Here is a 20110-nt window from a genome sequence, read left to right as displayed (position 1 = left end):
CCCATCCCTCTTCTGTGATCCTCTCCAGACCTTCTGTGCACAGTGAGCTCTGGCCTCCCATCCTGGTAAGCCCTGGCAACTGCCAGTGAAGCCATGTCTCTCCCAGGTTGTGTTCAGTCTGGGTCGATGATGACACTGCAATGGGGCTGAAAAGAGGTGATGTCTTAAAAAACAGGCTCAATAGGATTACGCTGAGGCCCAGACTAAGGGAGGGTGGCACCAGAGGAGATTGGCAGCCGGCCATCCTGTCCAGGACTGTTGAAGTGTGGCTGGGAGCCCACTCACAGCCCCCCAAGGGAGATGCTGTGGACCCACAGATTTAGGCGCACCTTAGGGCTGACCGATACACTTCCCTGGTTTTGGTGCACCCCACTCACGATCATCCCCCAATCTGCCGCCATCATGGTGACAAGGAGGAACTCATGCTTAACCCATTTCCTCTGCTTTTGCCTTTCAGTGGGTTGCCCCAGTGGAGAAGAACTTGGGTCCTGTGGACTGAGAGGTGAGTGGATTGTGGGCCTCCCAAAAACATGATGGGTTCCCTGGGGTGCCGTGGAATGGTGTCCTTGTGTCACACGGGCGTAGATCAGGACACCCGGGAATCCCAGGGTATCAGGCTCAACTGGGCCCGAGAGCACCTCTCTGGTACTTGGATTGGGTAGTGGATCTTGACTGTGCGAATGCTGTGGGGAGACCATAGCAGGAAGGTGATGTGCAACGCCTTCCCATTTTCCCCCCTGTTGCTCTGCAGGGTAGGAGAGAGACAGAGAGAGGCCTCATGGATGGAGCCAGTTAGCAGGCCGCCAGGACTGCTGGCTGACACAGGGACTTCTTGAGCTCAACTCAGTCAGTGTGGGGGCATCAAAGCCCGGGGAACATGGGCTGACAGGCCGGCCTGTTGGCCTCCAGGAAAATGCTACCTTTGAAGCAGTGAGGACTGCCGTAGCCCTTGAGTATGAGGAGGTACAGCGGGGCACTCTGAATATGGAACGTGCGGCCAGGAAGCCTCCAGCATTGGATCCCGAGTCCAAGAGCAATCTGGGCTGTCCTGGGGGTCCAGATAAAGTGTGCCTGTCCCAACGGTGTGCCCGCCTGTTAGAGCAGCCAACTTCCACAGTGCTCCCTCTCACAAATAACTAGTTTTCAGTTGGCCCTGCAGTTCTGGAGGCGAGGGGCTGAATCCCTGGTCCCATGGCTGTTTGAGCAGATTTTCGGCAAGAGAGCCCAACCAGCACAAGTGGGAAGCCCCATTTTCCCGAGGGACCAGGGAGGCAGTATCCCAGGCCAGATGAGAACGGTTTAGGATACCCTTGGGAACCAGGTGACCTATGTCTGTGCCCCAGGTAGATTTGTTGGAAAGACACGTGGGAGGGCAGATGCAGCTCAAACATGGACAGAGCCAGGGCGAGGTCTTCAGGAAACACAGGACACTGGCTGGGAGTCAGCATCCCAGATGTCATGGCTTCACCACACTTCCAGAGCCTGTGGAGAGCACTGTCAAAACAGGCCCAAAGCTAAGGTGCAGGGAGGCCTGCTGGGATGTTTTCCTGTGACTCACCATGGCTTCCTGGCTTGTCCTTTCCCGCAACTCGGGTTCCCTCCAACTGTACGGCTCCCTAGAGCCATGGGCAATCCACTACTAATACGGGCTTGCTGCAGACATGCAGACCTTGCTCTTTCTGGTCTTTCACACAGAGGTGGGGGTGAGGCTGTGCCCCTTAAGCGGCATTCCTTGGGAACTGTGACCACGATCTCCCTCCATTTCAGCCCTGAGATGCTGCCCAAGAAGGAGGTCCCGGGACTGCTGTCCCGTGGGCCACAGTCTGCCCGCTGCTGTCCCACCCCGCTTCTCTGATCCTCTGCAGACCTTCTGTGCACAGTGATCTCTGGCATCCCGTCCTGGTAAGCCATGGCAGCTGCCGGCGGAGCCCTGTCTCTCCCAGGTTGTGTTCAGTCTGGGTCGATGATGACACTGCAATGGGGCTGAAAAGAGGTGATGTCTTAAAAAACAGGCTCAATAGGATTACGCTGAGGCCCAGCCTAAGGGAGGGTGGCACCAGAGGAGATTGGCAGCCGGCCATCCTGTCCAGGACAGTCGAACTGTGGCTGGGAGCCCACTAAGTGGCCCCACAGGGGAGATGCTGTGGAGCCACAGTGGTAGGCGCACCTCCAGGCCCGACCGAGACCCTTCCCTGGTTTCGGTGCACCCCAGTCACGATCATCCCCCAATCTGCTCCTGTCACGTTGAAGAGGAGCCCCTCTTGCTCAGCCCCTTTCCTTTGCTTTGCCTTTCAGTGGGCTGCCCCTGCGGAGAAGTTGGGGTCTTTGTGCTGAGAGGTGAGTGGATTGCGGGCCTCCCACACACATGATGGGTTCCCTGGTGCGGGAAGAACTTAAGTGTCCTTGTGTCACAGGGGCGTCGGTCAGAACACCCGGGCATCCCAGGATATCGGGCTCAAGGGTGCCAGAGAGCACCTCCCGGGTCCTCGGTTTGGGTAGTGGATCATCACTGTGAAACTGCTCTGGTGAAACCCTTGCAGGATGTTGATGCCCACCTCTCTCCCAACTTGCTGCCCTGCTGCTCTGCAGGGTAAGTGAGAGAGAGAGAGAGAGAGAGAGGCCTCACGGATGGAGCCAGTTAGCAGGCCGCCAGGACTGCTGGATGACAGAGGGACTTCTTGAGCTCAACTCAGTCAGTGTGGGGGCATCAAAGCCCGGGGAACATGGGCTGACAGGCCGGCCTGTTGGCCTCCAGGAAAATGCTACCTTTGAAGCAGTGAGGACTGCCGTAGCCCTTGAGTATGGGAGGTACAGCGGGGCACTCTGAATATGGAACGTGTGGCCAGGAAGCCTCCAGCTTTGGATCCCGAGTTCAAGAGCAATCTGGGCTGTCCTGGGGGTCCAGATAAAGCGTACCTGTCCCAACCGTGTGCCCGCCTGTTAGACCAGCCAACTTCCACAGTGCTCCCTCTCACAAATAACTAGTTTTCAGTTGGCCCTGCAGTTCTGGAGGCGAGGGGCTGAATCCCTGGTCCCATGGCTGTTTGAGCAGATTTTCGGCCAGAGAGCCCAACCAGCACAAGTGGGAAGCCCCATTTTCCCGAGGGACCAGGGAGGCAGTATCCCAGGCCAGATGAGAACGGTTTAGGATACCCTTGGGAACCAGGTGGCCTATGTCTGTGCCCCAGGTAGATTTGTTGGAAAGACACGTGGGAGGGCAGATGCAGCTCAAACATGGACAGAGCCAGAGCGAGGTCTTCAGGAAACACAGGACACTGGCTGGGAGTCAGCATCCCAGATGTCATGGCTTCACCACACTTCCAGAGCCTGTGGAGAGCACTGTCAAAACAGGCCCAAAGCTAAGGTGCAGGGAGGCCTGCTGGGATGTTTTCCTGTGACTCACCATGGCTTCCTGGCTTGTCCTTTCCCGCAACTCGGGTTCCCTCCAACTGTACGGCTCCCTAGAGCCATGGGCAATCCACTCCTCATATGGGCTTGCTGCAGACATCCAGCCCTTGCTCTTTCTGGTCTTTCACACAGAGGTGGGGGTGAGGCTGTGCCCCTTAAGCGGCATTCCTTGGGAACTGTGACCACGATCTCCCTCCATTTCAGCCCTGAGATGCTGTCCAAGAAGGAGGTCCCGGGACTGCTGTCCCATGGGCCGCAGTCTGCCCGCTGCTGTCCCACCCCGCTTCTGTGATCCTCTGCAGACCTTCTGTGCACAGTGATCTCTGGCATCCCGTCCTGGTAAGCCATGGCAGCTGCCGGCGGAGCCCTGTCTCTCCCAGGTTGTGTTCAGTCTGGGTCGATGATGACACTGCAATGGGGCTGAAAAGAGGTGATGTCTTAAAAAACAGGCTCAATAGGATTACGCTGAGGCCCAGCCTAAGGGAGGGTGGCACCAGAGGAGATTGGCAGCCGGCCATCCTGTCCAGGACAGTCGAACTGTGGCTGGGAGCCCACTAAGTGGCCCCACAGGGGAGATGCTGTGGAGCCACAGTGGTAGGCGCACCTCCAGGCCCGACCGAGACCCTTCCCTGGTTTCGGTGCACCCCAGTCACGATCATCCCCCAATCTGCTCCTGTCACGTTGAAGAGGAGCCCCTCTTGCTCAGCCCCTTTCCTTTGCTTTGCCTTTCAGTGGGCTGCCCCTGCGGAGAAGTTGGGGTCTCTGGGCTGAGAGGTGAGTGGATTGCGGGCCTCCCACACACATGATGGGTTCCCTGGTGCGGGAAGAACTTAAGTGTCCTTGTGTCACAGGGGCGTCGGTCAGAACACCCGGGCATCCCAGGATATCGGGCTCAAGGGTGCCAGAGAGCACCTCCCGGGTCCTCGGTTTGGGTAGTGGATCATCACTGTGAAACTGCTCTGGTGAAACCCTTGCAGGATGTTGATGCCCACCTCTCTCCCAACTTGCTGCCCTGCTGCTCTGCAGGGTAAGTGAGAGAGAGAGAGAGAGAGAGAGAGAGGCCTCACGGATGGAGCCAGTTAGCAGGCCGCCAGAACTGCTGGCTGACAGAGGGACTTCTTGAGCTCAACTCAGTCAGTGTGGGGGCTTCAAAGCCCGGGGAACATGGGCTGACAGGCCGGCCTGTTGGCCTCCAGGAAAATGCTACCTTTGAAGCAGTGAGGACTGCCGTAGCCCTTGAGTATGGGGAGGTACAGCGGGGCACTCTGAATATGGAACGTGCGGCCAGGAAGCCTCCAGCGTTGGATCCCGAGTCCAAGAGCAATCTGGGCTGCCTGGGGGACCAGGTAGAGCGTGCCTGTCCCAACGGTGTGCCCGCCTGTTAGACCAGCCAACTTCCACAATGCTCCCTCTCACAAATAACTAGTTTTCAGTTGGCCCTGCAGTTCTGGAGGCGAGGGGCTGAATCCCTGGTCCCATGGCTGTTTGAGCAGATTTTCGGCCAGAGAGCCCAACCAGCACAAGTGGGAAGCCCCATTTTCCCGAGGGACCAGGGAGGCAGTATCCCAGGCCAGATGAGAACGGTTTAGGATACCCTTGGGAACCAGGTGACCTATGTCTGTGCCCCAGGTAGATTTGTTGGAAAGACACGTGGGAGGGCAGATGCAGCTCAAACATGGACAGAGCCAGGGCGAGGTCTTCAGGAAACACAGGACACTGGCTGGGAGTCAGCATCCCAGATGTCATGGCTTCACCACACTTCCAGAGCCTGTGGAGAGCACTGTCAAAACAGGCCCAAAGCTAAGGTGCAGGGAGGCCTGCTGGGATGTTTTCCTGTGACTCACCATGGCTTCCTGGCTTGTCCTTTCCCGCAACTCGGGTTCCCTCCAACTGTACGGCTCCCTAGAGCCATGGGCAATCCACTCCTCATATGGGCTTGCTGCAGACATCCAGCCCTTGCTCTTTCTGGTCTTTCACACAGAGGTGGGGGTGAGGCTGTGCCCCTTAAGCGGCATTCCTTCGGAACTGTGACCACGATCTCCCTCCATTTCAGCCCTGAGATGCTGCCCAAGAAGGAGGTCCCGGGACTGCTGTCCCGTGGGCCGCAGTCTGCCCGCTGCTGTCCCACCCCGCTTCTGTGATCCTCTGCAGACCTTCTGTGCACAGTGATCTCTGGCATCCCGTCCTGGTAAGCCATGGCAGCTGCCGGCGGAGCCCTGTCTCTCCCAGGTTGTGTTCAGTCTGGGTCGATGATGACACTGCAATGGGGCTGAAAAGAGGTGATGTCTTAAAAAACAGGCTCAATAGGATTACGCTGAGGCCCAGCCTAAGGGAGGGTGGCACCAGAGGAGATTGGCAGCCGGCCATCCTGTCCAGGACAGTCGAACTGTGGCTGGGAGCCCACTAAGTGGCCCCACAGGGGAGATGCTGTGGAGCCACAGTGGTAGGCGCACCTCCAGGCCCGACCGAGACCCTTCCCTGGTTTCGGTGCACCCCAGTCACGATCATCCCCCAATCTGCTCCTGTCACGTTGAAGAGGAGCCCCTCTTGCTCAGCCCCTTTCCTTTGCTTTGCCTTTCAGTGGGCTGCCCCTGCGGAGAAGTTGGGGTCTTTGGGCTGAGAGGTGAGTGGATTGCGGGCCTCCCACACACATGATGGGTTCCCTGGTGCGGGAAGAACTTAAGTGTCCTTGTGTCACAGGGGCGTCGGTCAGAACACCCGGGCATCCCAGGATATCGGGCTCAAGGGTGCCAGAGAGCACCTCCCGGGTCCTCGGTTTGGGTAGTGGATCATCACTGTGAAACTGCTCTGGTGAAACCCTTGCAGGATGTTGATGCCCACCTCTCTCCCAACTTGCTGCCCTGCTGCTCTGCAGGGTAAGTGAGAGAGAGAGAGAGAGAAAGAGAGGCCTCACGGATGGAGCCAGTTAGCAGGCCGCCAGGACTGCTGGCTGACAGAGGGACTTCTTGAGCTCAACTCAGTCAGTGTGGGGGCATCAAAGCCCGGGGAACATGGGCTGACAGGCCGGCCTGTTGGCCTCCAGGAAAATGCTACCTTGAAGCAGTGAGGACTGCCGTAGCCCTTGAGTATGGGAGGTACAGCGGGGCACTCTGAATATGGAACGTGCGGCCAGGAAGCCTCCAGCGTTGGATCCCGAGTCCAAGAGCAATCTGGGCTGTCCTGGGGGTCCAGATAAAGCATACCTGTCCCAACGGTGTGCCCGCCTGTTAGACCAGCCAACTTCCACAGTGCTCCCTCTCACAAATAACTAGTTTTCAGTTGGCCCTGCAGTTCTGGAGGCGAGGGGCTGAATCCCTGGTCCCATGGCTGTTTGAGCAGATTTTCGGCCAGAGAGCCCAACCAGCACAAGTGGGAAGCCCCATTTTCCCGAGGGACCAGGGAGGCAGTATCCCAGGCCAGATGAGAACGGTTTAGGATACCCTTGGGAACCAGGTGGCCTATGTCTGTGCCCCAGGTAGATTTGTTGGAAAGACACGTGGGAGGGCAGATGCAGCTCAAACATGGACAGAGCCAGGGCGAGGTCTTCAGGAAACACAGGACACTGGCTGGGAGTCAGCATCCCAGATGTCATGGCTTCACCACACTTCCAGAGCCTGTGGAGAGCACTGTCAAAACAGGCCCAAAGCTAAGGTGCAGGGAGGCCTGCTGGGATGTTTTCCTGTGACTCACCATGGCTTCCTGGCTTGTCCTTTCCCGCAAGTCGGGTTCCCTCCAACTGTACGGCTCCCTAGAGCCATGGGCAATCCAGTCCTAATATGGGCTTGCTGCAGACATCCAGCCCTTGCTCTTTCTGGTCTTTCACACAGAGGTGGGGGTGAGGCTGTGCCCCTTAAGCGGCATTCCTTGGGAACTGTGACCACGATCTCCCTCCATTTCAGCCCTGAGATGCTGCCCAAGAAGGAGGTCCCGGGACTGCTGTCCCGTGGGCCGCAGTCTGCCCGCTGCTGTCCCACCCCGCTTCTGTGATCCTCTGCAGACCTTCTGTGCACAGTGATCTCTGGCATCCCGTCCTGGTAAGCCATGGCAGCTGCCGGCGGAGCCCTGTCTCTCCCAGGTTGTGTTCAGTCTGGGTCGATGATGACACTGCAATGGGGCTGAAAAGAGGTGATGTCTTAAAAAACAGGCTCAATAGGATTACGCTGAGGCCCAGCCTAAGGGAGGGTGGCACCAGAGGAGATTGGCAGCCGGCCATCCTGTCCAGGACAGTCGAACTGTGGCTGGGAGCCCACTAAGTGGCCCCACAGGGGAGATGCTGTGGAGCCACAGTGGTAGGCGCACCTCCAGGCCCGACCGAGACCCTTCCCTGGTTTCGGTGCACCCCAGTCACGATCATCCCCCAATCTGCTCCTGTCACGGTGACGAGGAGCCCCTCTTGCTCAGCCCCTTTCCTTTGCTTTTGCCTTTCAGTGGGCTGCCCCTGCGGAGAAGTTGGGGTCTTTGGGCTGCGAGGTGAGTGGATTGCGGGCCTCCCACACACATGATGGGTTCCCTGGTGCGGGAAGAACTTAAGTGTCCTTGTGTCACAGGGGCGTCGGTCAGAACACCCGGGCATCCCAGGATATCGGGCTCAAGGGTGCCAGAGAGCACCTCCCGGGTCCTCGGTTTGGGTAGTGGATCATCACTGTGAAACTGCTCTGGTGAAACCCTTGCAGGATGTTGATGCCCACCTCTCTCCCAACTTGCTGCCCTGCTGCTCTGCAGGGTAAGTGAGAGAGAGAGAGAGAGAGAAAGAGAGGCCTCACGGATGGAGCCAGTTAGCCGGCCGCCAGGACTGCTGGCTGACAGAGGGACTTCTTGAGCTCAACTCAGTCAGTGTGGGGGCATCAAAGCCCGGGGAACATGGGCTGACAGGCCGGCCTGTTGGCCTCCAGGAAAATGCTACCTTGAAGCAGTGAGGACTGCCGTAGCCCTTGAGTATGGGAGGTACAGCGGGGCACTCTGAATATGGAACGTGCGGCCAGGAAGCCTCCAGCGTTGGATCCCGAGTCCAAGAGCAATCTGGGCTGTCCTGGGGGTCCAGATAAAGCATACCTGTCCCAACGGTGTGCCCGCCTGTTAGACCAGCCAACTTCCACAGTGCTCCCTCTCACAAATAACTAGTTTTCAGTTGGCCCTGCAGTTCTGGAGGCGAGGGGCTGAATCCCTGGTCCCATGGCTGTTTGAGCAGATTTTCGGCCAGAGAGCCCAACCAGCACAAGTGGGAAGCCCCATTTTCCCGAGGGACCAGGGAGGCAGTATCCCAGGCCAGATGAGAACGGTTTAGGATACCCTTGGGAACCAGGTGGCCTATGTCTGTGCCCCAGGTAGATTTGTTGGAAAGACACGTGGGAGGGCAGATGCAGCTCAAACATGGACAGAGCCAGGGCGAGGTCTTCAGGAAACACAGGACACTGGCTGGGAGTCAGCATCCCAGATGTCATGGCTTCACCACACTTCCAGAGCCTGTGGAGAGCACTGTCAAAACAGGCCCAAAGCTAAGGTGCAGGGAGGCCTGCTGGGATGTTTTCCTGTGACTCACCATGGCTTCCTGGCTTGTCCTTTCCCGCAAGTCGGGTTCCCTCCAACTGTACGGCTCCCTAGAGCCATGGGCAATCCAGTCCTAATATGGGCTTGCTGCAGACATCCAGCCCTTGCTCTTTCTGGTCTTTCACACAGAGGTGGGGGTGAGGCTGTGCCCCTTAAGCGGCATTCCTTGGGAACTGTGACCACGATCTCCCTCCATTTCAGCCCTGAGATGCTGCCCAAGAAGGAGGTCCCGGGACTGCTGTCCCGTGGGCCGCAGTCTGCCCGCTGCTGTCCCACCCCGCTTCTCTGATCCTCTGCAGACCTTCTGTGCACAGTGATCTCTGGCATCCCGTCCTGGTAAGCCACGGCAGCTGCTGGCGGAGCCCTGTCTCTCCCAGGTTGTGTTCAGTCTGGGTCGATGATGACACTGCAATGGGGCTGAAAAGAGGTGATGTCTTAGAAAACAGGCTCAATAGGATTACGCTGAGGCCCAGCCTAAGGGAGGGTGGCACCAGAGGAGATTGGCAGCCGGCCATCCTGTCCAGGACAGTCGAACTGTGGCTGGGAGCCCACTAAGTGGCCCCACAGGGGAGATGCTGTGGAGCCACAGTGGTAGGCGCACCTCCAGGCCCGACCGAGACCCTTCCCTGGTTTCGGTGCACCCCAGTCACGATCATCCCCCAATCTGCTCCTGTCACGGTGACGAGGAGCCCCTCTTGCTCAGCCCCTTTCCTTTGCTTTTGCCTTTCAGTGGGCTGCCCCTGCGGAGAAGTTGGGGTCTTTGGGCTGCGAGGTGAGTGGATTGCGGGCCTCCCACACACATGATGGGTTCCCTGGTGCGGGAAGAACTTAAGTGTCCTTGTGTCACAGGGGCGTCGGTCAGAACACCCGGGCATCCCAGGATATCGGGCTCAAGGGTGCCAGAGAGCACCTCCCGGGTCCTCGGTTTGGGTAGTGGATCATCACTGTGAAACTGCTCTGGTGAAACCCTTGCAGGATGTTGATGCCCACCTCTCTCCCAACTTGCTGCCCTGCTGCTCTGCAGGGTAAGTGAGAGAGAGAGAGAGAGAAAGAGAGGCCTCACGGATGGAGCCAGTTAGCAGGCCGCCAGGACTGCTGGCTGACAGAGGGACTTCTTGAGCTCAACTCAGTCAGTGTGGGGGCATCAAAGCCCGGGGAACATGGGCTGACAGGCCGGCCTGTTGGCCTCCAGGAAAATGCTACCTTGAAGCAGTGAGGACTGCCGTAGCCCTTGAGTATGGGAGGTACAGCGGGGCACTCTGAATATGGAACGTGCGGCCAGGAAGCCTCCAGCGTTGGATCCCGAGTCCAAGAGCAATCTGGGCTGTCCTGGGGGTCCAGATAAAGCATACCTGTCCCAACGGTGTGCCCGCCTGTTAGACCAGCCAACTTCCACAGTGCTCCCTCTCACAAATAACTAGTTTTCAGTTGGCCCTGCAGTTCTGGAGGCGAGGGGCTGAATCCCTGGTCCCATGGCTGTTTGAGCAGATTTTCGGCCAGAGAGCCCAACCAGCACAAGTGGGAAGCCCCATTTTCCCGAGGGACCAGGGAGGCAGTATCCCAGGCCAGATGAGAACGGTTTAGGATACCCTTGGGAACCAGGTGGCCTATGTCTGTGCCCCAGGTAGATTTGTTGGAAAGACACGTGGGAGGGCAGATGCAGCTCAAACATGGACAGAGCCAGGGCGAGGTCTTCAGGAAACACAGGACACTGGCTGGGAGTCAGCATCCCAGATGTCATGGCTTCACCACACTTCCAGAGCCTGTGGAGAGCACTGTCAAAACAGGCCCAAAGCTAAGGTGCAGGGAGGCCTGCTGGGATGTTTTCCTGTGACTCACCATGGCTTCCTGGCTTGTCCTTTCCCGCAAGTCGGGTTCCCTCCAACTGTACGGCTCCCTAGAGCCATGGGCAATCCAGTCCTAATATGGGCTTGCTGCAGACATCCAGCCCTTGCTCTTTCTGGTCTTTCACACAGAGGTGGGGGTGAGGCTGTGCCCCTTAAGCGGCATTCCTTGGGAACTGTGACCACGATCTCCCTCCATTTCAGCCCTGAGATGCTGCCCAAGAAGGAGGTCCCGGGACTGCTGTCCCGTGGGCCGCAGTCTGCCCGCTGCTGTCCCACCCCGCTTCTGTGATCCTCTGCAGACCTTCTGTGCACAGTGATCTCTGGCATCCCGTCCTGGTAAGCCATGGCAGCTGCCGGCGGAGCCCTGTCTCTCCCAGGTTGTGTTCAGTCTGGGTCGATGATGACACTGCAATGGGGCTGAAAAGAGGTGATGTCTTAAAAAACAGGCTCAATAGGATTACGCTGAGGCCCAGCCTAAGGGAGGGTGGCACCAGAGGAGATTGGCAGCCGGCCATCCTGTCCAGGACAGTCGAACTGTGGCTGGGAGCCCACTAAGTGGCCCCACAGGGGAGATGCTGTGGAGCCACAGTGGTAGGCGCACCTCCAGGCCCGACCGAGACCCTTCCCTGGTTTCGGTGCACCCCAGTCACGATCATCCCCCAATCTGCTCCTGTCACGGTGACGAGGAGCCCCTCTTGCTCAGCCCCTTTCCTTTGCTTTTGCCTTTCAGTGGGCTGCCCCTGCGGAGAAGTTGGGGTCTTTGGGCTGCGAGGTGAGTGGATTGCGGGCCTCCCACACACATGATGGGTTCCCTGGTGCGGGAAGAACTTAAGTGTCCTTGTGTCACAGGGGCGTCGGTCAGAACACCCGGGCATCCCAGGATATCGGGCTCAAGGGTGCCAGAGAGCACCTCCCGGGTCCTCGGTTTGGGTAGTGGATCATCACTGTGAAACTGCTCTGGTGAAACCCTTGCAGGATGTTGATGCCCACCTCTCTCCCAACTTGCTGCCCTGCTGCTCTGCAGGGTAAGTGAGAGAGAGAGAGAGAGAGAAAGAGAGGCCTCACGGATGGAGCCAGTTAGCCGGCCGCCAGGACTGCTGGCTGACAGAGGGACTTCTTGAGCTCAACTCAGTCAGTGTGGGGGCATCAAAGCCCGGGGAACATGGGCTGACAGGCCGGCCTGTTGGCCTCCAGGAAAATGCTACCTTGAAGCAGTGAGGACTGCCGTAGCCCTTGAGTATGGGAGGTACAGCGGGGCACTCTGAATATGGAACGTGCGGCCAGGAAGCCTCCAGCGTTGGATCCCGAGTCCAAGAGCAATCTGGGCTGTCCTGGGGGTCCAGATAAAGCATACCTGTCCCAACGGTGTGCCCGCCTGTTAGACCAGCCAACTTCCACAGTGCTCCCTCTCACAAATAACTAGTTTTCAGTTGGCCCTGCAGTTCTGGAGGCGAGGGGCTGAATCCCTGGTCCCATGGCTGTTTGAGCAGATTTTCGGCCAGAGAGCCCAACCAGCACAAGTGGGAAGCCCCATTTTCCCGAGGGACCAGGGAGGCAGTATCCCAGGCCAGATGAGAACGGTTTAGGATACCCTTGGGAACCAGGTGGCCTATGTCTGTGCCCCAGGTAGATTTGTTGGAAAGACACGTGGGAGGGCAGATGCAGCTCAAACATGGACAGAGCCAGGGCGAGGTCTTCAGGAAACACAGGACACTGGCTGGGAGTCAGCATCCCAGATGTCATGGCTTCACCACACTTCCAGAGCCTGTGGAGAGCACTGTCAAAACAGGCCCAAAGCTAAGGTGCAGGGAGGCCTGCTGGGATGTTTTCCTGTGACTCACCATGGCTTCCTGGCTTGTCCTTTCCCGCAAGTCGGGTTCCCTCCAACTGTACGGCTCCCTAGAGCCATGGGCAATCCAGTCCTAATATGGGCTTGCTGCAGACATCCAGCCCTTGCTCTTTCTGGTCTTTCACACAGAGGTGGGGGTGAGGCTGTGCCCCTTAAGCGGCATTCCTTGGGAACTGTGACCACGATCTCCCTCCATTTCAGCCCTGAGATGCTGCCCAAGAAGGAGGTCCCGGGACTGCTGTCCCGTGGGCCGCAGTCTGCCCGCTGCTGTCCCACCCCGCTTCTGTGATCCTCTGCAGACCTTCTGTGCACAGTGATCTCTGGCATCCCGTCCTGGTAAGCCATGGCAGCTGCCGGCGGAGCCCTGTCTCTCCCAGGTTGTGTTCAGTCTGGGTCGATGATGACACTGCAATGGGGCTGAAAAGAGGTGATGTCTTAAAAAACAGGCTCAATAGGATTACGCTGAGGCCCAGCCTAAGGGAGGGTGGCACCAGAGGAGATTGGCAGCCGGCCATCCTGTCCAGGACAGTCGAACTGTGGCTGGGAGCCCACTAAGTGGCCCCACAGGGGAGATGCTGTGGAGCCACAGTGGTAGGCGCACCTCCAGGCCCGACCGAGACCCTTCCCTGGTTTCGGTGCACCCCAGTCACGATCATCCCCCAATCTGCTCCTGTCACGGTGACGAGGAGCCCCTCTTGCTCAGCCCCTTTCCTTTGCTTTTGCCTTTCAGTGGGCTGCCCCTGCGGAGAAGTTGGGGTCTTTGGGCTGCGAGGTGAGTGGATTGCGGGCCTCCCACACACATGATGGGTTCCCTGGTGCGGGAAGAACTTAAGTGTCCTTGTGTCACAGGGGCGTCGGTCAGAACACCCGGGCATCCCAGGATATCGGGCTCAAGGGTGCCAGAGAGCACCTCCCGGGTCCTCGGTTTGGGTAGTGGATCATCACTGTGAAACTGCTCTGGTGAAACCCTTGCAGGATGTTGATGCCCACCTCTCTCCCAACTTGCTGCCCTGCTGCTCTGCAGGGTAAGTGAGAGAGAGAGAGAGAGAAAGAGAGGCCTCACGGATGGAGCCAGTTAGCAGGCCGCCAGGACTGCTGGCTGACAGAGGGACTTCTTGAGCTCAACTCAGTCAGTGTGGGGGCATCAAAGCCCGGGGAACATGGGCTGACAGGCCGGCCTGTTGGCCTCCAGGAAAATGCTACCTTGAAGCAGTGAGGACTGCCGTAGCCCTTGAGTATGGGAGGTACAGCGGGGCACTCTGAATATGGAACGTGCGGCCAGGAAGCCTCCAGCGTTGGATCCCGAGTCCAAGAGCAATCTGGGCTGTCCTGGGGGTCCAGATAAAGCATACCTGTCCCAACGGTGTGCCCGCCTGTTAGACCAGCCAACTTCCACAGTGCTCCCTCTCACAAATAACTAGTTTTCAGTTGGCCCTGCAGTTCTGGAGGCGAGGGGCTGAATCCCTGGTCCCATGGCTGTTTGAGCAGATTTTCGGCCAGAGAGCCCAACCAGCACAAGTGGGAAGCCCCATTTTCCCGAGGGACCAGGGAGGCAGTATCCCAGGCCAGATGAGAACGGTTTAGGATACCCTTGGGAACCAGGTGGCCTATGTCTGTGCCCCAGGTAGATTTGTTGGAAAGACACGTGGGAGGGCAGATGCAGCTCAAACATGGACAGAGCCAGGGCGAGGTCTTCAGGAAACACAGGACACTGGCTGGGAGTCAGCATCCCAGATGTCATGGCTTCACCACACTTCCAGAGCCTGTGGAGAGCACTGTCAAAACAGGCCCAAAGCTAAGGTGCAGGGAGGCCTGCTGGGATGTTTTCCTGTGACTCACCATGGCTTCCTGGCTTGTCCTTTCCCGCAAGTCGGGTTCCCTCCAACTGTACGGCTCCCTAGAGCCATGGGCAATCCAGTCCTAATATGGGCTTGCTGCAGACATCCAGCCCTTGCTCTTTCTGGTCTTTCACACAGAGGTGGGGGTGAGGCTGTGCCCCTTAAGCGGCATTCCTTGGGAACTGTGACCACGATCTCCCTCCATTTCAGCCCTGAGATGCTGCCCAAGAAGGAGGTCCCGGGACTGCTGTCCCGTGGGCCGCAGTCTGCCCGCTGCTGTCCCACCCCGCTTCTGTGATCCTCTGCAGACCTTCTGTGCACAGTGATCTCTGGCATCCCGTCCTGGTAAGCCATGGCAGCTGCCGGCGGAGCCCTGTCTCTCCCAGGTTGTGTTCAGTCTGGGTCGATGATGACACTGCAATGGGGCTGAAAAGAGGTGATGTCTTAAAAAACAGGCTCAATAGGATTACGCTGAGGCCCAGCCTAAGGGAGGGTGGCACCAGAGGAGATTGGCAGCCGGCCATCCTGTCCAGGACAGTCGAACTGTGGCTGGGAGCCCACTAAGTGGCCCCACAGGGGAGATGCTGTGGAGCCACAGTGGTAGGCGCACCTCCAGGCCCGACCGAGACCCTTCCCTGGTTTCGGTGCACCCCAGTCACGATCATCCCCCAATCTGCTCCTGTCACGGTGACGAGGAGCCCCTCTTGCTCAGCCCCTTTCCTTTGCTTTTGCCTTTCAGTGGGCTGCCCCTGCGGAGAAGTTGGGGTCTTTGGGCTGCGAGGTGAGTGGATTGCGGGCCTCCCACACACATGATGGGTTCCCTGGTGCGGGAAGAACTTAAGTGTCCTTGTGTCACAGGGGCGTCGGTCAGAACACCCGGGCATCCCAGGATATCGGGCTCAAGGGTGCCAGAGAGCACCTCCCGGGTCCTCGGTTTGGGTAGTGGATCATCACTGTGAAACTGCTCTGGTGAAACCCTTGCAGGATGTTGATGCCCACCTCTCTCCCAACTTGCTGCCCTGCTGCTCTGCAGGGTAAGTGAGAGAGAGAGAGAGAGAAAGAGAGGCCTCACGGATGGAGCCAGTTAGCAGGCCGCCAGGACTGCTGGCTGACAGAGGGACTTCTTGAGCTCAACTCAGTCAGTGTGGGGGCATCAAAGCCCGGGGAACATGGGCTGACAGGCCGGCCTGTTGGCCTCCAGGAAAATGCTACCTTGAAGCAGTGAGGACTGCCGTAGCCCTTGAGTATGGGAGGTACAGCGGGGCACTCTGAATATGGAACGTGCGGCCAGGAAGCCTCCAGCGTTGGATCCCGAGTCCAAGAGCAATCTGGGCTGTCCTGGGGGTCCAGATAAAGCATACCTGTCCCAACGGTGTGCCCGCCTGTTAGACCAGCCAACTTCCACAGTGCTCCCTCTCACAAATAACTAGTTTTCAGTTGGCCCTGCAGTTCTGGAGGCGAGGGGCTGAATCCCTGGTCCCATGGCTGTTTGAGCAGATTTTCGGCCAGAGAGCCCAACCAGCACAAGTGGGAAGCCCCATTTTCCCGAGGGACCAGGGAGGCAGTATCCCAGGCCAGATGAGAACGGTTTAGGATACCCTTGGGAACCAGGTGGCCTATGTCTGTGCCCCAGGTAGATTTGTTGGAAAGACACGTGGGAGGGCAGATGCAGCTCAAACATGGACAGAGCCAGGGCGAGGTCTTCAGGAAACACAGGACACTGGCTGGGAGTCAGCATCCCAGATGTCATGGCTTCACCACACTTCCAGAGCCTGTGGAGAGCACTGTCAAAACAGGCCCAAAGCTAAGGTGCAGGGAGGCCTGCTGGGATGTTTTCCTGTGACTCACCATGGCTTCCTGGCTTGTCCTTTCCCGCAAGTCGGGTTCCCTCCAACTGTACGGCTCCCTAGAGCCATGGGCAATCCAGTCCTAATATGGGCTTGCTGCAGACATCCAGCCCTTGCTCTTTCTGGTCTTTCACACAGAGGTGGGGGTGAGGCTGTGCCCCTTAAGCGGCATTCCTTGGGAACTGTGACCACGATCTCCCTCCATTTCAGCCCTGAGATGCTGCCCAAGAAGGAGGTCCCGGGACTGCTGTCCCGTGGGCCGCAGTCTGCCCGCTGCTGTCCCACCCCGCTTCTGTGATCCTCTGCAGACCTTCTGTGCACAGTGATCTCTGGCATCCCGTCCTGGTAAGCCATGGCAGCTGCCGGCGGAGCCCTGTCTCTCCCAGGTTGTGTTCAGTCTGGGTCGATGATGACACTGCAATGGGGCTGAAAAGAGGTGATGTCTTCAAAAACAGGCTCAATAGGATTACGCTGAGGCCCAGCCTAAGGGAGGGTGGCACCAGAGGAGATTGGCAGCCGGCCATCCTGTCCAGGACAGTCGAACTGTGGCTGGGAGCCCACTAAGTGGCCCCACAGGGGAGATGCTGTGGAGCCACAGTGGTAGGCGCACCTCCAGGCCCGACCGAGACCCTTCCCTGGTTTCGGTGCACCCCAGTCACGATCATCCCCCAATCTGCTCCTGTCACGGTGACGAGGAGCCCCTCTTGCTCAGCCCCTTTCCTTTGCTTTTGCCTTTCAGTGGGCTGCCCCTGCGGAGAAGTTGGGGTCTTTGGGCTGCGAGGTGAGTGGATTGCGGGCCTCCCACACACATGATGGGTTCCCTGGTGCGGGAAGAACTTAAGTGTCCTTGTGTCACAGGGGCGTCGGTCAGAACACCCGGGCATCCCAGGATATCGGGCTCAAGGGTGCCAGAGAGCACCTCCCGGGTCCTCGGTTTGGGTAGTGGATCATCACTGTGAAACTGCTCTGGTGAAACCCTTGCAGGATGTTGATGCCCACCTCTCTCCCAACTTGCTGCCCTGCTGCTCTGCAGGGTAAGTGAGAGAGAGAGAGAGAGAAAGAGAGGCCTCACGGATGGAGCCAGTTAGCAGGCCGCCAGGACTGCTGGCTGACAGAGGGACTTCTTGAGCTCAACTCAGTCAGTGTGGGGGCATCAAAGCCCGGGGAACATGGGCTGACAGGCCGGCCTGTTGGCCTCCAGGAAAATGCTACCTTGAAGCAGTGAGGACTGCCGTAGCCCTTGAGTATGGGAGGTACAGCGGGGCACTCTGAATATGGAACGTGCGGCCAGGAAGCCTCCAGCGTTGGATCCCGAGTCCAAGAGCAATCTGGGCTGTCCTGGGGGTCCAGATAAAGCATACCTGTCCCAACGGTGTGCCCGCCTGTTAGACCAGCCAACTTCCACAGTGCTCCCTCTCACAAATAACTAGTTTTCAGTTGGCCCTGCAGTTCTGGAGGCGAGGGGCTGAATCCCTGGTCCCATGGCTGTTTGAGCAGATTTTCGGCCAGAGAGCCCAACCAGCACAAGTGGGAAGCCCCATTTTCCCGAGGGACCAGGGAGGCAGTATCCCAGGCCAGATGAGAACGGTTTAGGATACCCTTGGGAACCAGGTGGCCTATGTCTGTGCCCCAGGTAGATTTGTTGGAAAGACACGTGGGAGGGCAGATGCAGCTCAAACATGGACAGAGCCAGGGCGAGGTCTTCAGGAAACACAGGACACTGGCTGGGAGTCAGCATCCCAGATGTCATGGCTTCACCACACTTCCAGAGCCTGTGGAGAGCACTGTCAAAACAGGCCCAAAGCTAAGGTGCAGGGAGGCCTGCTGGGATGTTTTCCTGTGACTCACCATGGCTTCCTGGCTTGTCCTTTCCCGCAAGTCGGGTTCCCTCCAACTGTACGGCTCCCTAGAGCCATGGGCAATCCAGTCCTAATATGGGCTTGCTGCAGACATCCAGCCCTTGCTCTTTCTGGTCTTTCACACAGAGGTGGGGGTGAGGCTGTGCCCCTTAAGCGGCATTCCTTGGGAACTGTGACCACGATCTCCCTCCATTTCAGCCCTGAGATGCTGCCCAAGAAGGAGGTCCCGGGACTGCTGTCCCGTGGGCCGCAGTCTGCCCGCTGCTGTCCCACCCCGCTTCTGTGATCCTCTGCAGACCTTCTGTGCACAGTGATCTCTGGCATCCCGTCCTGGTAAGCCATGGCAGCTGCCGGCGGAGCCCTGTCTCTCCCAGGTTGTGTTCAGTCTGGGTCGATGATGACACTGCAATGGGGCTGAAAAGAGGTGATGTCTTAAAAAACAGGCTCAATAGGATTACGCTGAGGCCCAGCCTAAGGGAGGGTGGCACCAGAGGAGATTGGCAGCCGGCCATCCTGTCCAGGACAGTCGAACTGTGGCTGGGAGCCCACTAAGTGGCCCCACAGGGGAGATGCTGTGGAGCCACAGTGGTAGGCGCACCTCCAGGCCCGACCGAGACCCTTCCCTGGTTTCGGTGCACCCCAGTCACGATCATCCCCCAATCTGCTCCTGTCACGGTGACGAGGAGCCCCTCTTGCTCAGCCCCTTTCCTTTGCTTTTGCCTTTCAGTGGGCTGCCCCTGCGGAGAAGTTGGGGTCTTTGGGCTGCGAGGTGAGTGGATTGCGGGCCTCCCACACACATGATGGGTTCCCTGGTGCGGGAAGAACTTAAGTGTCCTTGTGTCACAGGGGCGTCGGTCAGAACACCCGGGCATCCCAGGATATCGGGCTCAAGGGTGCCAGAGAGCACCTCCCGGGTCCTCGGTTTGGGTAGTGGATCATCACTGTGAAACTGCTCTGGTGAAACCCTTGCAGGATGTTGATGCCCACCTCTCTCCCAACTTGCTGCCCTGCTGCTCTGCAGGGTAAGTGAGAGAGAGAGAGAGAGAAAGAGAGGCCTCACGGATGGAGCCAGTTAGCAGGCCGCCAGGACTGCTGGCTGACAGAGGGACTTCTTGAGCTCAACTCAGTCAGTGTGGGGGCATCAAAGCCCGGGGAACATGGGCTGACAGGCCGGCCTGTTGGCCTCCAGGAAAATGCTACCTTGAAGCAGTGAGGACTGCCGTAGCCCTTGAGTATGGGAGGTACAGCGGGGCACTCTGAATATGGAACGTGCGGCCAGGAAGCCTCCAGCGTTGGATCCCGAGTCCAAGAGCAATCTGGGCTGTCCTGGGGGTCCAGATAAAGCATACCTGTCCCAACGGTGTGCCCGCCTGTTAGACCAGCCAACTTCCACAGTGCTCCCTCTCACAAATAACTAGTTTTCAGTTGGCCCTGCAGTTCTGGAGGCGAGGGGCTGAATCCCTGGTCCCATGGCTGTTTGAGCAGATTTTCGGCCAGAGAGCCCAACCAGCACAAGTGGGAAGCCCCATTTTCCCGAGGGACCAGGGAGGCAGTATCCCAGGCCAGATGAGAACGGTTTAGGATACCCTTGGGAACCAGGTGGCCTATGTCTGTGCCCCAGGTAGATTTGTTGGAAAGACACGTGGGAGGGCAGATGCAGCTCAAACATGGACAGAGCCAGGGCGAGGTCTTCAGGAAACACAGGACACTGGCTGGGAGTCAGCATCCCAGATGTCATGGCTTCACCACACTTCCAGAGCCTGTGGAGAGCACTGTCAAAACAGGCCCAAAGCTAAGGTGCAGGGAGGCCTGCTGGGATGTTTTCCTGTGACTCACCATGGCTTCCTGGCTTGTCCTTTCCCGCAAGTCGGGTTCCCTCCAACTGTACGGCTCCCTAGAGCCATGGGCAATCCAG

General features: G+C 58.3%; 11 non-coding genes across 11 annotated transcripts; all 11 read left to right on the top strand.

The window, feature by feature from the left end:
• Nucleotides 1-120: 120 nt before the first annotated feature.
• LOC147824809 (small nucleolar RNA SNORD115) lies at nucleotides 121-200 on the top strand. The gene has a single exon (XR_015441899.1). It is a non-coding gene; the product is annotated as a small nucleolar RNA SNORD115 (small nucleolar RNA).
• A 1757-nt stretch (nucleotides 201-1957) lies between these two features.
• LOC147824808 (small nucleolar RNA SNORD115) lies at nucleotides 1958-2037 on the top strand. Its single transcript, XR_015441898.1, has one exon. It is a non-coding gene; the product is annotated as a small nucleolar RNA SNORD115 (small nucleolar RNA).
• Nucleotides 2038-3802: 1765 nt separating this feature from the next.
• On the top strand, nucleotides 3803-3882 carry LOC147824807 (small nucleolar RNA SNORD115). The gene has a single exon (XR_015441897.1). It is a non-coding gene; the product is annotated as a small nucleolar RNA SNORD115 (small nucleolar RNA).
• Nucleotides 3883-5651: 1769 nt separating this feature from the next.
• LOC147824806 (small nucleolar RNA SNORD115) lies at nucleotides 5652-5731 on the top strand. The gene has a single exon (XR_015441896.1). It is a non-coding gene; the product is annotated as a small nucleolar RNA SNORD115 (small nucleolar RNA).
• Nucleotides 5732-7497: 1766 nt separating this feature from the next.
• On the top strand, nucleotides 7498-7577 carry LOC147824805 (small nucleolar RNA SNORD115). The gene has a single exon (XR_015441895.1). It is a non-coding gene; the product is annotated as a small nucleolar RNA SNORD115 (small nucleolar RNA).
• Nucleotides 7578-9346: 1769 nt separating this feature from the next.
• LOC147824804 (small nucleolar RNA SNORD115) lies at nucleotides 9347-9426 on the top strand. The gene has a single exon (XR_015441900.1). It is a non-coding gene; the product is annotated as a small nucleolar RNA SNORD115 (small nucleolar RNA).
• A 1767-nt stretch (nucleotides 9427-11193) lies between these two features.
• On the top strand, nucleotides 11194-11273 carry LOC147824803 (small nucleolar RNA SNORD115). Its single transcript, XR_015441894.1, has one exon. It is a non-coding gene; the product is annotated as a small nucleolar RNA SNORD115 (small nucleolar RNA).
• A 1769-nt stretch (nucleotides 11274-13042) lies between these two features.
• Nucleotides 13043-13122, top strand: LOC147824802 (small nucleolar RNA SNORD115). Its single transcript, XR_015441893.1, has one exon. It is a non-coding gene; the product is annotated as a small nucleolar RNA SNORD115 (small nucleolar RNA).
• A 1767-nt stretch (nucleotides 13123-14889) lies between these two features.
• LOC147824801 (small nucleolar RNA SNORD115) lies at nucleotides 14890-14969 on the top strand. The gene has a single exon (XR_015441892.1). It is a non-coding gene; the product is annotated as a small nucleolar RNA SNORD115 (small nucleolar RNA).
• Nucleotides 14970-16736: 1767 nt separating this feature from the next.
• On the top strand, nucleotides 16737-16816 carry LOC147824800 (small nucleolar RNA SNORD115). Its single transcript, XR_015441840.1, has one exon. It is a non-coding gene; the product is annotated as a small nucleolar RNA SNORD115 (small nucleolar RNA).
• A 1767-nt stretch (nucleotides 16817-18583) lies between these two features.
• Nucleotides 18584-18663, top strand: LOC147824799 (small nucleolar RNA SNORD115). The gene has a single exon (XR_015441891.1). It is a non-coding gene; the product is annotated as a small nucleolar RNA SNORD115 (small nucleolar RNA).
• Nucleotides 18664-20110: the final 1447 nt, after the last annotated feature.

This window comes from Heterocephalus glaber, unplaced genomic scaffold (assembly GCF_053883595.1).
Source record: "Heterocephalus glaber isolate CG9 unplaced genomic scaffold, H.glaber_assembly_v1.0 deba00001531, whole genome shotgun sequence".
NCBI classification, from domain to species: domain Eukaryota; kingdom Metazoa; phylum Chordata; class Mammalia; order Rodentia; family Bathyergidae; genus Heterocephalus; species Heterocephalus glaber.
The sequence above is the reverse complement of the archived record's forward strand: the minus strand, read 5'-3'. Positions and strand labels throughout refer to the sequence as shown.